This window comes from Pinus tabuliformis, chromosome 8 (assembly GCF_031772625.1).
Source record: "Pinus tabuliformis cultivar Carrire ecotype Pingquan chromosome 8, CPIR1, whole genome shotgun sequence".
In the NCBI taxonomy this organism is placed as follows: Eukaryota; Viridiplantae; Streptophyta; class Pinopsida; order Pinales; family Pinaceae; genus Pinus; species Pinus tabuliformis.
Window position 1 is genome coordinate 2081489764 of NC_142294.1, and position 7902 is coordinate 2081497665.

General features: G+C 36.4%; 1 pseudogene; it reads right to left on the reverse strand.

Annotated features, from left to right (window-relative positions):
- Positions 1-652: 652 nt before the first annotated feature.
- Positions 653-7203, reverse strand: LOC149244839 (non-specific phospholipase C2 pseudogene; annotated as a pseudogene).
- Positions 7204-7902: the final 699 nt, after the last annotated feature.

Genomic DNA, 7902 nt, shown 5'->3' on the forward strand with positions numbered 1-7902 from the left:
AACAAATTACATATATAACCATAAATATAGAGATGCAGTAGAAATAACACTTCATTTCATTAATATCAAATATTGAAATATGCTTACAAACATAATGGAAATAAGACTAGCTCGACCGATGTTATCTTATCTCTGAGAAGAGATGTGGTACTACATGCCTCTAAATTGTGTTACAATGGGGCTCGAAGACCTATTTATTATTGAGAAGCAATGGAAAACCCTAAACATCCAAAAACCTAACCCTAGGAGATGAAGCGCCAAAACTATGGGCCCCGTTTTAGTAAATTGGTACATCAACTTCCCGGGGTCGTAACTTTGGCATACGATCTCCATTTGACGTGCACAATACCTCGTTTAGGGCAAAAAAACATCATTTATGGCCTCAAAATGGCTCCGAAAGTTCAAGACCCGAAAAACTGCCAAAAATAGTAAATTGTGCTACAATTAACAAAACTGAAAAACTGAAAGAGACAGTGGTGGGGGGCCCAGTGGAATAGGTGGGTGACCACCAACATCCACCTGGATCACCATTTGTCTTTTCTTCATTTCCATGACTAATCCTCAACTGTCCCTACTTTTGCAAATTTGAAAGGCTCTAAAGGATGACTACATTAACTTCTGCTTGCTTTTCCTGAGCTTTGGCAAGTCTTTCCTATGCCTCAACCAACTTGTTATTATCTGCCTTACAACTTCTGATTTTTTCCTTCAAACTTCTCAGTGTATCTACTATATCAGGAGAGTACTCTTCTCCTTGCTGATCAATTGACCTTTCCCATTCCACTAATTTCATATCAAGCCTGTAAGGGGAGTCATTTGAACTGTTGTCCACTAATATTTGATGTTCTATTTCCTGCAATCATACCATGTTAGATAAACCAAATAGAAGACATAATCAAGATCATACCTCAGTGTATCTCAGTGGAGGCTATCACATCTGCATAACTCAATCCCTATTAGTACAACACATTATCACAAGTATACCGATGCATACATGAATATAATAACCATAACCATCTGCGCAGGCCAATCCAAATTAGCATGATACATAATAATATCAAGAACTTAACCGCAATGACAATAATCATCATACATATGACTACAATGCATATAACAACAAGTTAACTATCATGCATGACTAGCAGATGCACTTGCATATGACTGCACTAATCAAATAACATCTATCATGCATGTATCCACAACAATAATAGAATGAAAGGCATGCATATAACTTCGATGCATATAAAAACCATTCACCATCATACTTGCATGCCCAACACACAAACCTTTATGATTATCTACTTTTACTCTGAGGTCTAGTGCTACAACCTCGCTTTGATACCAATTTGTAACGCCTCCTCCCACATCTACCCACTTTTACCAGCTTGCCAAGGTAAACATGACAATAATGTCACTATGATATGACCTGACCTCCAATTTCCAATTATGGAAGTGGGGCTGACACACTGACAACTTACAAACATTCCTCATGGACTACAAACCACCCAGGAGCCTGGAAACCACCCCAGGTGATCAATCCCTGAGATAGAGTTATTTTCACAAGGGTAACTCCCCAACAACACGCACAACACAACATCAGTGCATTTATGAGGTCCCAACCGCACGCATAGACCTGCTTCCATGTAGTTATGACCCAAAAACTCTAGTTTTTTGTCAATGGTTCTAAGATCTTATCCACTTATTTAGGCTAGCCTCTAGACCACTACACAAAACTGCTTGTAACATTCCAAAAACAAAAACAAGATGATGACAAGGCCAACCAATCAAAGCTCAAGCAATAACTTGACCCAGACATGCCTAATCCATGATATACATTTCATCAAACATATAGTAAACATAGAAGCTACATGTCATGAATGCATATTTGATCATAAGAGTTTGCACTTCATCGAGAATCACCAAGAAGGTCTAATACCCTCTCAAGATAGTTGTAATAACACTTGTTATTCCATGCATTCATCAACCATCTAGCAACTTATCAAAACGTGTCAAGAGCCATAGATAGAATATATCATATAACCAACATATAAACAAAATGGAAACCATGGAAAATCAGCCATAAAATCACCAACATAATCACTATAGTGCTCATAGATCATAATAGGAAAATATCTCATACTAACGTATAAAAATGTCAACCAAGTCAGGGACTTCCACGTACCACCAAACCATAGATTTAGTTGAACCAAATCTCTCTTTCATCCAATCACCCCTGTGCCACATTCCAAGCATGAATGTGGGAGCATAAGGGATAAATCAAACCAAAATCAACCAGGGCTTCTAGAAGCCAAACCACCTCAACCCTCAACCATAGTGATCTCACCTATACGATCCAAAAATCACTAACATCAACCACATCGGTCTCTACCCAAGCTTTCCAAGGTTCCAAGAACTAGTAACTCAACCCATAGCTAAATGAGGGCTCCAGAGTGTTTGTTCCAACTTGTGACTCCAATGACTAGTAACTCAAACCCCAAGGCTATAGAGAATTTGTCCTAACCTGCAGGCTTCAGGAACTAGTAACTCAGCCCAAGTTGTTCTAGGGCTCCAAAGTGTTTGTTCCAATCCACAACCATAGGGAACCTACGAACCAATCAGAAAAACAAGTGGAAACCCCACAACACCATAGCTATCCAGGAAATGACAAGGCAAGGTTGAAACCACTTTCAATCTAGGAAAATCTCCATGCCAATGACAACACATAACTAAGGAAGCACATGCATATACCATGCATCCAAAAATCAACAAGGAGATCACACATGCAACTTGTTACCTGCAAAGTAAGCCTGTTGTAGTTGTTGATCCAACTGTCTCCTTGCACTTCCTTTCTTTCCCTTTCTTGCTTCTCCATTTTCAAGTGAATGCTAGAGTGCTCCAAGCATGCTCCAATAATGCTCTAATTGTGCAAGAGTGTAAGAGAGCCAAATGCTAAACTGACAAAAGTTGTGCAAAAGCCATGAGTTGATTCTTTGACACCTTTTTATCATTGATATCTCCTTTTTCTTCATTTTCCTTTAATTTCCCTTGCATGCAAATCTTTGTCTCTTCATCTTTTTTTCTCCTATTTTCCTTTATTTTCATAATTAAATGCCATTTATTGTCTCTTTGTCTTTGCCAATGCCTTTGCCAATTTTCATAGCCATTAATAAGTTGCAAGTGATGCCCATTATGATGTTTTAATCACTATTCAGCTTGGAATACGTATCCCATGACCTTGGTCTTATTTTTATTTACATGAAAGATCAACCAAGGGATGTTACAATTATACATTGCTATATCTAAATAAAACTAATTAAAAATTAAAAATATTTATTTATTAAATTCATTTAATTAACATTAAAATTTTTAAATTCCATCTTTTCTATTGACAATATATTTTTTTCAATCACTATACATCCCAACAAAATGTAAGATGTTATACTCTTCTTATTATAATTGAACTCATCACGATCATGAAATAACACATAATCACTAATTTAAAATCACTTTGTTGTTGGTAAATTCGATTGTCCAACACAATGGTTGTAGGTAATGTCCATGCCTTGAATGGATAGAATAAGGAAATTCTTAACTAGGGAAATATATATAGTATGGAAGTAGAAATTTATTTAGTAATGCATTTATACAACATTTAAACCAAGAATTAACGCACAACTCATAAGAAAGGACAAGAGTTAGTGCATTATTAATTCAACTTTGAATCCATTGAATGAAGGAATGAAGGAAAGTCTTGTAGGTGTTTAGCAACTCAAAAGTCAAACACTTTTAGTGACTGAATTATGGGGATTAGTTCATAAGGTTCACACAACCTAGAACGACTTGTTGATTATTAACATGGAATAACATCTAGTACCAATAGTGCTTCTTTACTAATGTTTCTAGTGACCTAGTAACACAACACTTAATTATTCTCTCCATGCCACCAATCAAGCAATTGGAGGATTGAGCTATGGGTTTCTTCCATCTATTCCATTGAATAAAAATAGGTGATGACATATGTTTTAAATTATAGGAACATAACACTTAGTCTTAGTAATTCGTTGACCACATAGATTTTCAATGCACCATAAACATAGAGCATTTTTATCCATGTAAAGCCCAAATGGAAAAACCAGATTTTATGGAGATTTTATTATGTAGGAATTGATTAGAAAAGGGTGGGTTGTACACAGATTGGGTGTAATATTACTCACTAGTACGAAATTTGCAGATGACTATGGCTTAACAAAAATCCTGTTTCATTATGGGACCAAGTCAATGTCTTATTCTATTATGATCATCAAGCATACTGCTTCCTTGAGCTCTCATCTCTGTTATTTTCTTTCTTCATTTTCTCCTCTTTGTTAAATGCCCCACTTCTTCATCACAACCTTCATTTTTAAGGGGCTACATTGGAAGGTCAACCATCACAATGGTTCAATCCAACTTCTAAGTAAATTTTTGGGCATTTCCTCACTTTGCTGAAAAAAAATAATTAAAAGCGTATTATAAAATTTGCAAAGAAATGGTGTTGAGGATTCAATTCGGGACTTGCCTCCATTCCTTCATTCCTCCCACATGCATACCCATGATACCAAAAACTTTAACATTGTTAAATATCCTTTACAAATACATCTCTTCTCCCTTTGTGATCTTTCAAAATATTTTTGTAAAATTCCTGCTAAATTATTGCAGCTTTTACTTCTTTTACTTTGGAATCCATTCTAATTGAACTTCATATTTATAGGATTTCATGTTTATGTTTTCACATTAAAGAGAATTTAATTTAGTAGTTGCATTCATAATTTCTACGTTTAATGAAATAGCTATTGAAATATAAAGCAAGGAATTTCAATACAGTAAGAATGATGATATGAGGTAGAACAATGTTTGTAGTAGTCGGTACCTCGTAGTAAAGTATTCAAGGCTAAAAAAATGTTTGTGGCACCATATAAGGTTAAATAGCCTAGAGTTCAAAAATCCCCATAAATGAATATGAGTAGATTGATATTTTATTCTCACACACAAATTTTATTTGTTGCTTGATAATAATATACATTTTAATTAATTAATTATTATTTTTTTAATAATAGTTCAAAATAGCAAGGCGTATTCCTTATAACCATACAATATTGTTTTTACATTTTTATTAAAAATATAAATAAATTAAATATAAATATTGAAATTCACATCAAAATATGTAAAAAAAAAATTGAAACAAAATATCATTCATACTTTATCTTGGAAAACCTTAAAATACAAAAAGTGTAAACAATTTTCCATATAACTAATTAAAATAAAATTTATCAAACATATAAAACCAATAAAACTGGTCAACCATATAAAGCAAATTTCAAATATATTAATCTTGAAACATTAATCAGCATAATAAATCTAAGCTTGAAATATAATCCCAAACCTTTTTTATAAATTAAAAATATTAATGAGCATAATAAATTTTGAGAATCTATTAGTCAACCTAATGAATCCTTACAAAGCATCCAGTAATTGTTTGCTTTCTTACCTCACATACAATCTAAGCTTGAAATATATCCCCATTATAAAAGATATTAATTAGCATAATAAATCTTGAGAAGATATTAATCAACGTAGTGAATCTTTACCAAGCATCTAGTGATGGTTTAACTTCTTGCATCGCATACTAACTCCACATAATTCCTATTCCTTTGATATAAAATTAATTAATAAAATTCGCTATGGCATTCCCATTCCCTTCCTTCAATGACACTATTTATGAAAATAATGTTTAACGTATAAATCTTAACCAAAATTAGGATTAGTGGTTTTAAATTAATGTTGTTCTCAATAATGCATATCTTGAAAGAAAAGAAGGCAGGCATAATTGGCCGCAACCCACTTTAATGTGTAAAATTCATGTTCGGTGCAAAAATTCGTGTAGGATGGATGAATTTTAAAGGCAGAATGCATAAAAGCAGGGAAAAGAAAAGAAAAGAAAGAAATAAAATTATTTTAATTTTTACGAGGTGAAAGATAGTTTATTGGATAAATTATTTTTTTTTATCAAAGGCGTCTCTCTTGCTCAGGAAATCAAATCAAACTGTAGAGTGAATAACTTCTTGACTGTTGTAGCAATGGATGAATGCTCAAACTGAGACGATGGATATGGTCCGTTAGCCCCATGTACCACTACAACAACAATTTATTTAATATAATACTCAATGTTATGGAAAATAATCGAATTATGGATGAAGGGAAGAAGATAGCGCCAAGAGAGTCGAAACCTGTTCCTTTGTCAATCCATGGCGAAATCACGATAGTGGGGACTCGAACCCCTAACCTATCGAATTTGAAAAAGAAGGGGTCGAGGCCGATAATGTCGTTGGGGCTAGGCACGTCCTTCATAGGTGTGGGAATGTGATCGAAGAATACGCCGTGCTCGTCATAAGTTATAAGGAACAACGTCTCATTCCACTGAGGGCTGGATCTGAGCATCTCGTACACCTCCTTCACGAATTTCTGGCCCTTGGCTACATCGTGCGAAGGATGGTCATCGTTGGTGGGGAAGAGCTTGGAATCCATGTAGCGCTGCTCCACAACCACATAATTGGGCAACTTCCCATTCCTGGCATGGGCCTTGAATTGAGCCGAGTAGGAGTGGAAATCGCCAATATACTTGAGTTTTCTGAGATTTCTGTAGAATAGAGTGGCCGGGATGTTCTGGTAATAAATCTCGAACGACAAACCCGACTCGACTATTGATTCAAAGATGGTTTTCTGTGGGTATCCGTCGGCCAACAACTTGGGGATATTGCTGGTGGCTCCATGGGAAGTCGCAGAATGAATGTAGAGTTTGTTGAGTTGAGTCAAGGCCGGTACCGAAGCAAACCACCGATCGAATACTGCGAACTCACTTACGAGAATGTTATATACGAGAACAACCTCGGGTCTGAAGCCATTCATGACAGTCTGAGACATGTTGGGACCGCCCAAGGAAGTCGCCTGCTGGGCGAATCTGTTCATGGGTGCAGGATCTGCGGAGGTGTTCTCGGAGCCAAAAATCTGGTCTCGTATGGCCTGAAACGAGTGCCCCAAATCCAGATCCACATACTCTGCCTCATCTTTGAAGAAAAGACTCGCAGAATTGGGATCAGTGGTGGATATGGAATTCGACTCCTGGCTGATAACCCCATCGATCCCATCGATTTGTGGATTCAGCCGCTTCATCCACGGCCAAATTCAAAATAATGTGGGCGGGCATCAATTTGTAGATTCAGCCGCTTCATCCACGACCAAATTCAAAATAATGTGGGCGGGAAAATTTCAACACTGGTTGGGAAAATTCAAATCTCGGTAGTGCTTTAAATTAATTCAATTCACATGTGTAATGCGCATGGGGATGATGCATTTCGCATTGGCATAAGTCATAGATGGATGATTTACAAAGACATTAACCCAATCCCCATAAAGTATTTACCGGAGAAATTATGTCCACGAATTGACACTCAAAACTATGTCAGAGTCCTTCTCCAAAAGCGTCACTAGAGGATGTATTAATGATTCTATAGAGGTGAAAATAGGCCTTGCCGAACTGTAAAACAGGAAGTGGTGCTCGCTGTTAGAGAAATATTTATTTAGACATTATAGCAGTGAAAGATCTATCTTCCCACCGGCCAATATCTATCTTTCGAAGGGTTATGTTTGAAAGTTTCTTCCTGAAAATACGATACATAAAGCGGGCCCTCTTTCCAAGGGCATGTTTCAACGCGTTTTCCTTGGCATCAAAACCAACCCATCTCTGTGCGTCCGGGGGCAGTGAATATGCTGTACAACTTGACACCATGGGAAAAATTGTACACCGGGTGGGGCCCGCATAGCTGAACCATGTGGACAAAGACAAATCTGTGTGTGTCTGGGTGAAGTGAA